General features: G+C 39.6%; 1 protein-coding gene across 1 annotated transcript in view; it reads right to left on the reverse strand.

Annotated features, from left to right (window-relative positions):
* The window catches only part of LOC124134123 (A-kinase anchor protein 13-like), a 265,224-nt gene extending 260,486 nt beyond the window's left edge, over nt 1-4,738 (reverse strand). The window contains exon 1 of the mRNA XM_046498796.2: nt 4,624-4,738. The gene's annotated coding sequence lies outside the window, so the exon portion shown is untranslated. The remainder of the gene's footprint in view (nt 1-4,623) is intronic.
* Between the last annotated feature and the right edge of the window lie 4,315 nt (nt 4,739-9,053).

Below are 9,053 nucleotides of genomic sequence, written 5' to 3' on the forward strand. Positions count from 1 at the left end.
AGTTCCCACCGTCTAGTCCTAATAGTGTAGTTCCCACGGTCTAGTCCTCATAGTCTAGTCCCCATAGTGTAGTCCCCATAGTGTAGTTCCCACGGTCTAGTCCCCATAGTGTAGTCCCCATAGTCTAGTTCCCATGGTCTATTCCTCATAGTGTAGTTCCCACGGTCTAGTCCCCACGGTCTAGTCCCCATAGTGAAGTCCCCACGGTCTAGTCCCCACGGTCTGGTCCTCATAGTGTAGTTCCCACGGTCTATTTCCCATAGTGTAGTCCCCACGGTCTAGTCCCCACAGTCTAGTCCCCACGGTCTAGTCCCCACAGTCTAGTCCCCATAGTCTAGTCTCCATAGTGTAGTCCCCATGGCCTAGTCCCCATAGTCTAGTCCCTATAGTGTAGTCCCCATGGTCTAGTCCCCATAGTGTAGTCCCCATGGTCTAGTCCAAATAGTGTAGTCCCCATGGTCTAGTCCCCATAGTGTAGTCCCCATGGTCTAGTCCAAATAGTGTAGTCCCCATGGCTTAGTCCCCATAGTGTAGTCCCATGGTCTAGTCCCCATAGTCTAGTCCCCATAGTGTAGTCCCATTAGTGTAGTCCCCATAGTGTAGTCCCCATAGTGTAGTCCCATGGTCTAGTCCCCATAGTCTAGTCCCCACGGTCTAGTCCCCACGGTCTAGTCCCCATAGTCTAGTCCCATTAGTGTAGTCCCCATAATGTAGTCCCCATAATGTAGTCCCCATAGTGTAGTCCCCATAATGTAGTCCCCATAGTCTAGTCCCCATAGTGTAGTCCCCATAGTGTAGTCCCATTAGTGAAGTCCCCATAATGTAGTCCCCATGGTCTAGTCCCCATGGCCTAGTTCCCATAGTCTAGTCCCCAGTACTAGTCACTGACATACAGGTTGCCAGGCTGTTGAAGCAGTTCTCAGGGCCCACTTGCACAAAGCGATCTTAGCGCTATGACTATCGAAGTATGGGAGTTACCATCATCTTAGCCCTAAGATCGCTTTGTGCAAGTCCATCAATTCAACGCTGTGTTCAAAATCCAGAACAAACAGCAGCAGTATCAAACATGTTTTTCACACCAGTAGGACATTATTAACTTTTAACATATATATACTATTTTTGATTCATAGAAAATCATTTTCACCCTTTTTTATCCCATGTATGTGAATAACAATAGAATGTATGAGTATGGTATTTGCATTAATCCACTTAATTTGTGTTCCAGACAGATCAATGCTGGGGACACTTACAACTGGCTTCACACATGTACTTATGATGTATTCAAACCCAATGTAGGGCATGGCAAGCTAAGTCTTTAACCACAAGCCTCAGCCACATCCTCAATGGTGTCTCTTTAATACAGTTACAATTTGCAAATTCTTATTTTTCATCTTGTTCCACACAACACTTTACATGACATGTTATCATAGTGTTGATTAGTGTTATCTTATCTGTCCATGTTTCGACCAATGCTTAACAAATACCTGAGGTGTAACAATACAGTGGGGTTGTGATACGATATATATCCTGATACTATGGGTGCGATACGATTCATATCCCGATACTATGGGTGCAATAAGATATGTATCCCAATACTATGGGTGCCATTAGCTTGTATCCCGATACTATGGGTGTGATACATATCCCGATACCATGGGTGCGATGTGATACAAATCCCGATATGGGTGCAATACAATTTGTGGGGAACAATAGTGCTTGCAATATTACTGGCTGGGGACACCAGAAATGTCTTTCACACATTATATAAATGTGGGGAATCGAACCCATGCCTTTTGCATGATGAGCGAACACTTCAACCACAAGGCTACCAAATGCACAAACTGACTGTCTGACTGTCAATCATTGCAAAAATCATGGTCATCGCTGAAGCCTAAGAAATTCTGTTTTTTTTAAATCCAATCCAGAGTCTAGTCGAGAGTAGTCAGACTTTGTAGCTAGTACTGCTTGAACCAGACAAAAATGTTTACATTTTCTGTCAGTTTTATTCAGTTCCAATTTGCAGCATATAATTGAAGCATTGAGAACTGATTCAAATGCTACTTGATCATGAAGATAAACATCATTGAATTCTTACTTGTCCTCAGCACAATTTAGTAGTCTCGGGCTAGCGGACTAGCAGAGATTTCAAAGGATGAAGGAATACCTCTTGTTCCTTAAATATCATAATAGATTACATTTTCTTTGGAAAGTGAAGTCACAGTTAATATGAATCATTAACGTTTATAATCACGTGTAACCATAACTACAAATCCTTCCTATGTCAACAACAAAACAGGAAATGTCCCATTCTCTCTTAAAGTTATATGAATACCCCAATCTCCAAAGTGTTTTCCGCCCATAAAAGATTATCAAGTCTGTTTTAGTGCGCCCGTTTTACAGATAACGCATGCCTAAATCTAGAACCGGAACTTGTCCACTTGCTTTGCACATTGGTCAGCACACCCCGATTTAAACACCATGCACTTGTCAAATAACAGATCAGTAGTAACTGTTTTAGTGGTGTCCACCCCAGCTCACTCCGCATTAGTAGCAACATAAGTGAAATAAATCAATTGTTTTGGGAGAAGGCAATTGGTCCACCTGTCTGATAGTATGAGCCGTCTCATAAATCACCCAAATGCCTAACAAATCCACCTAGCTAACAGTGATTAATCAGGACAGATAGAGTGTACCGCACAGCCATATTGCTTTCATCAAGGAAGGTAGTCAGGTCAGGCAGACAAAGGTGCGAATACACAGGTACACCACAGCGGGTATTGTTAGCAAATTGGATATCTTGTCAATATACAAATTAGAAATTGATCCAGAGAATAGAACACTCGGGGTAGTGGCAATGTAGCACACTCTCTAAGGCCAGATGGGAAATGACTGAGCATACATAATTTGACATACCAATAGATACCACAATGACAGCCTTCGAAAAAAAAAAAATCACTTATGCTTAGTCCTCAGGGTTAATTTGTACTGATTCTACTTGAAGCAGAAATGTTCTTTTACAATGTTTACATTTTCTGTCAGTTTTATTCAGTTTTAATTTGCTGCAAAACTTGAAGCATTGAGAACTGGTTCAGAATTATAGCCCTCAAATGCTACTAGTCTGTGAGGACTGCCATCATTGTATTTTCACTTGTCCTCAGCACAAATTAGTTGTCTGAGGCTGGTGGACCAGCATGAATTTTGAAGGCTGAATGAATGCCTCTTGTTCCTTAAATATCAGCAAAGGTTACATTTTCTTAGCACAGTGAAGTCACAGTTAATATGAATCATAAATGTTCATATGCTGCTAACCAAAACTACAAATCCTTCTCATGATAACAACAGACAAGGAACTGTCCCATTCTCTCTTAAAGTTATATGAATACCCTTGTTTTCTACTGATCGATGACATCCACAAAAAAAGTCATATTAAATTTTGAAGTAAGTTAATGTAAATTTTACAAGCTTCTTCTTATCATTTTACGCTGCTTTTAGCAATAATGAAGCAATATTACGGCAGGGGGCACATTGTACCCACGTGAGGAATCGAACCCGGGCCTCTATGTGATGAGTGAATGCTTTAACCACTGGGTTACCGCAGAGCCTTATTTAGATATAATAAACAGTAAACGATTCATTCATAGTGCATTTTAAAATGGTATGCATGAATATTATCAGGCAAGGACAATTTATATTAAATACAATCATAAAAATAATCAGACCAAGTCCAGAATAACATGTCACAATTAGTCACACATGTGAACATATTGCCATGTTCAACACCATTGTTTCAAATATAAACATTGTGCATTGGTTATTTTGTTCTGGTAGAGACTTCTTTCATTTCCTTGCAGGGAATATAGACCCATATTGCATTCATATTGCAACATTGTTTTGATCTGTTTGATAATAATCAGTTGTAAATTAAATATATCCGGCAAGATGTGGGATATGAGGTTTAAATATAGCTTCCTCTGTCACTCACTTCCTACTAGATGTTATGTGCCATGCTCCCTACCCATCAACAACTTGTCTCATCAGCAGCCATGACCTCAACGTCCCCTCACATATGGAGTGTTTGGAGGCGACTTTTGGGCGAGGGTCACTCTCTAAACATCAGCTTTTCTACATTTACGATTTACACACATAAAAAAAGTGTTAACAAACTTTACGACAGTAACACCACAAAACTTGATCTATTATGTCAAGTCATCCTTTGTGGGACACCTCGGAAAAGCCACCTTGGGTGTTGGGTTAATGTGGTTCTGCAGACAAGCCAGTTGTAGTTCACTGACCCGTATACCAACAGAGGCCTGTTCCACAGGTGATGCAGCTATTCGAACAAAAGACGGCATAATCCGCCAGCTGACACTAGGTAGAGGATTAGGATGTGTAATATCCGCAAAGTCAAACAGGTCCAAGAGTGTGTATCAAGTCAAGACTATAACGCCTTGTGAACCGGAGTCGTTGGGGTGTGACTCAGTCACCGACTCGGAGGAAGTTTTATAGCTTTCCCACCGGTTCCGTCCCAGACAGTCGCACATTTCATTATGAACTGAAATCAAACCATTGCGGTTATCATTTCCCTATCATATCATAATGCGCTTACATACACACATTACTTACTGTGTACACTCCCGTGGGACTACTACAGTCGATAGTAAACAAATCCACCGCCAGTGACACGATTTCTGTACTCCGCCATGCTAGTCGATTTCATGACGTCAGGTGCCCGGTCACATGACCGCCTACCTTCGTTATCGACCGAGTCTGTCCTAATGTCAACTTTTCTGACAGAAAATTCAAAACGCTTTTGATACTTTCAATATTGGCCATTCAACTGAACTTAAATTTCAGCACAAATATTTGAATTAAATAACTATTTAAATAGCAGATTTCAATATTGTAATCATGCCTTTTAATATGTCGTTCTAAAAATAGACTATTTACCTTTATGTCACGTGTATACTTATAAACACTTGGGGTATGTACTCGATGACTCAGTTTGAGAGAACAAATGCAATTAGGCGATCATTTCACTAGATAATAAATGAACGACCGCGATGCATGTATGACTCATTCAGCGAACCGTGAGTTCGTGTATATAGCGTTTATGGGCGATTGTAAATGACATACGTGGAGCGACTTAAAGAGTACTTACGGATGGTAACAACTGACCTTTAGCTTATTGTTATTTCCTATTCATATACATGTATGTTATTATATATTATGAAACTGCATGGCATTTGTAATAATACAGCGAACAGGCCCGTGGAAAGGAATTTGAAAACGTGGGGGCTTAGCCTGGGCCAATATATCTATCGGGGATCGGGGGTGGGTTGTCGATCGGGGATCGGGGGTGGGGGGTGGGGGAGAAGATCATACCGTCATAAAGATTTATATTTTTGTACATTGAAATTAAAATCCATGATCAGTTAGTAAACATACATTAGAGCCCTCTTTTTCCTTATTATAGTCGATAATGCAAAGGGGCGGTGGGTTAACCTAGTAGCCTAGACCCGGGTTCGATTCCCCAGGGGCACAATGTGTGAAGCTCATTTCTGGTGTCCCCAGCCGCGATTTTGCTGAAATACTGCTAAAAGCGACGTACTTACACACTCACTCACGATAATTGAAATGTTTAATTTCTGTTTTAGTGCAGTGTAATATTTATTTTACACAGTGATCTGGTGGCATTATTGCTCATGGAATACTAACCCCCCAAAATACGGGTCCTAAGTGGCCCTTAAATGCCCCACCCCCAGACCCACCCCCACCCCGGACCTGCACGTAATGTTTACATTAATTTTTAAGTGAACATATTTATTTCATCCTCTGCTTGGTAAGATTTGAGGATGTTTATCAAACGAGCCGTTACTAAATATAAATACCGTTAATTCATCGAGACCCCACCCCACCATCCCTTTAAACTGCTTATAGTAATATTGCGTCTGCATTGATAATGTATTTTCACATATTGTAGCCACGTGGGTACTGAAACCGACATTCGGCTTAAAGACAGGAAGTTTTTACAATAAGCCAGCAACCGCCTCCGACTGAGTCTCATATTATGTAACTGGACCATTTAAAGTAGCCTGATGTACACACGGCAAATGTCCCTTTTACTTTCATAAGTCACATCCATTCAAACATTTTCATTAATTTCTATATTTTAATTATATCACTTCTGTATACACAGTGTCACTAATATCAAGGGAGATAACCCACTTCGGTTTCCGATTGACAATTCCATTGATTGTACTATTTATTCATATTTGTAATCTTCCGTTACAAATTAGTCAATGCATAGAGATATACGACATATAGAGACTCTTTAATATATAGTGTTGATGCCATTCTTTTTTTATTATTTCGAAGCGAAAAAACAAACAAACATGAAAGCTATGTTCATGTTAACGATCTTTATACTATCCTGGGTTCTTTGTTCCTCTATACATCGCTTTACCATTGGATGTCAAACGTCACTATCATATTTCAAAATAATATAGTAACTCAGATCATGCACAGAACACTGGTACAAAATCTACGCACGATACCCCTTAGGCACGGAGGAGTTACGTCCCTTCGTCGATTGTCTCTCTAAATGATGAAAACATTGCGGAAGAAAAACTTTGTATATGTTAACCATTGCGAAAGAAACATAAAACTAAAGTCGTGTGGCTGAGCTTTTTTGTTTTGTATTTTTTATATTTGGAGAAATGATCTTGGGAACGAAATAGAAGCTTATGCTGCTTGAATTGCTTGGTGCTGATGCAAACGGTATGTATTTTCTTCCTTTGGAGACGGGTTTGTTCTCTCTACAAGGTGTTAGCATTGATCATTTGACAAATTAACTACATAGAGTTATCGAGTTAACATGTACTTAAATGTTGTGCTTTATATTTTTTTTTATTTCTGTACAATATTTAACCAACGGACAAATATAAATACAATTTTGAGTGTTTTTATTTCATTTTCTGCTTTGTTAGTACAAATGTAATATAGTGTCGCCTAAATTAGCTTGATCTGTTGTATTCTAACACTTGATATGGATCGGGTTACTCTGAAGTTCAAATACCCTTTGAACCTCAGATTTCGATATATTTTAATACATATTCCACTTATCTTCAAGAGTGACTGAGTTGGGTTTAACGCCGCTTTTAACAGTATAACAGTTATATCACGGCGTGTCAGCTTAATGTGGGAGGAAAGCCCGAAGTGATGCAGGTCTCAGACGTTTACCACTTCGGTGAAACCCACGTGCACGGGTATGGTGCTGACAAACCTAGAAATATAATGCCTTTGACGACTGGGCCAACCGAAATACGAAATAAAACCGCCACGTTTGTATTACGTTTCCTAACTGAACTGAACCTTATTCGCTCGTAAGATCCGGGGTAGAATAGGTCTCCAGCAACCCATGCCTGCCGTAAAATGTCACTATTCTTGTCGTAAGAGGCGACTAACGGGGTTGGGTGATCAGGCTCGCTGACTTTGTTGATGCATGTCATTGTATCCCAATTGCGTGGATCGATGCTCATGATGTCAATCACTGGATTGTCAGGTCCAGACTCGATGATTTACAGACCGCCGTCATTATCGCTAGAATATTGCCGAGTGCGGCGTTAAACAACAAACAAACAAAATTATTCGCTCGTAGTCGCTATCCGCAACATAAGGGCTTTACATGATATTTAACAGCACTAAACATCATGCACCACACACATGATGTTCCGCTGACCAGGCATTTCTATAGTGATACATTAGACTATGATTATAACACTCTAGTATACAAGGGAAAAGATGAACATGTGAGACAAATAAATATTATGTGCATCTATGCGTGTCATTAAATCTCATTCAAAGCAAATATACGAACACTGTCAACTTTCATCCAATACAGCATTAAGGCTACCATACTATACTCTGTTTGTGTTCTGCCGAGAGTACAGAAAGGCACGTACAGACAACTATATATAAAATTTGTTCTACTTAACCTAAATAATCATTACTTTTACACCGTGCGTTAAATGGTTCATTAAACCGATTGACCAAAATACAATAATTATTAGGGGAATGTATGTCCTGATAGTAATTTAGAATCAAAATAATATCCCCATGAATGTTAGAGAATGAATATACTCATTGTTTAGTAAACATGCATGTCTATGGATAATATATTGTAAGAATACCCAAGTTAATATTTTCTGCGAGTATAACTGTTTGTGTCTGTTACTTGTACTATATCCGTTTGATCAACAGAAAAGTTTTCAGTGTCGTTATTTAAGAATGTATACAAATAGAAAAGACAATACCCGTGAATATCTGGGTTAGAATAGGTCTTCAGCAACCCATGCTTGCCGTAAGAGGCGACTATGCTTGTCGTAAGAGGCGAATAAGGGGATCGGGTGGTCAGGCTCGCTGACTTAGTTGATGCATGTCATCGTATCCCAATTGCGTGGATCGATGCCCATGACATCAATCATAAAGCTAGATTATTCTGAGTGCGGCGTTAAACAGCAAACAAACGAAAAAGAAAAGACTAAATATCGCATGGCCTACTAATCCACTAAACGTAACTGTGTACGTATATGGAGTCTATGTAAGAATCACAACACGTGCATGGAGCGTCAAGATGTAGCTGATCCGGATAACCTTCAAATACGATAGAAGAGAATAATAGTATTTATTCTCCTCTTTAGAAATACGTTACATGTTGATATTTCAAAACCAAACACAGTTTTACAACAGCAGAGTTGTCGCTCGCCTGCATGCAGCCATCAAAATCAAGAATTTCAGTAGATTTATCAGCAGCTTCACTCAATACTGTTGATTCTTTCACAGCGTGACAAAGAGCGGCGACCTAATTATATATTGATTCAACTGCATTGTCCATCCACATTTTCCTCTAATGTTAACTTGCATGTTTTTTTCTCTTATTAAAGACCTAATTTATCACCTTGGTTGTAATGTAGGGCAATCTGAAAAGATGTCGTATTGTAGGTCTAGCTTTACTGATTCTATTTCATTCATAAATTACATCGTAATGAGCCTGG

This window comes from Haliotis rufescens, unplaced genomic scaffold (assembly GCF_023055435.1).
Source record: "Haliotis rufescens isolate VD_foot unplaced genomic scaffold, xgHalRufe1.0.p SCAF_1, whole genome shotgun sequence".
NCBI classification, from domain to species: domain Eukaryota; kingdom Metazoa; phylum Mollusca; class Gastropoda; order Lepetellida; family Haliotidae; genus Haliotis; species Haliotis rufescens.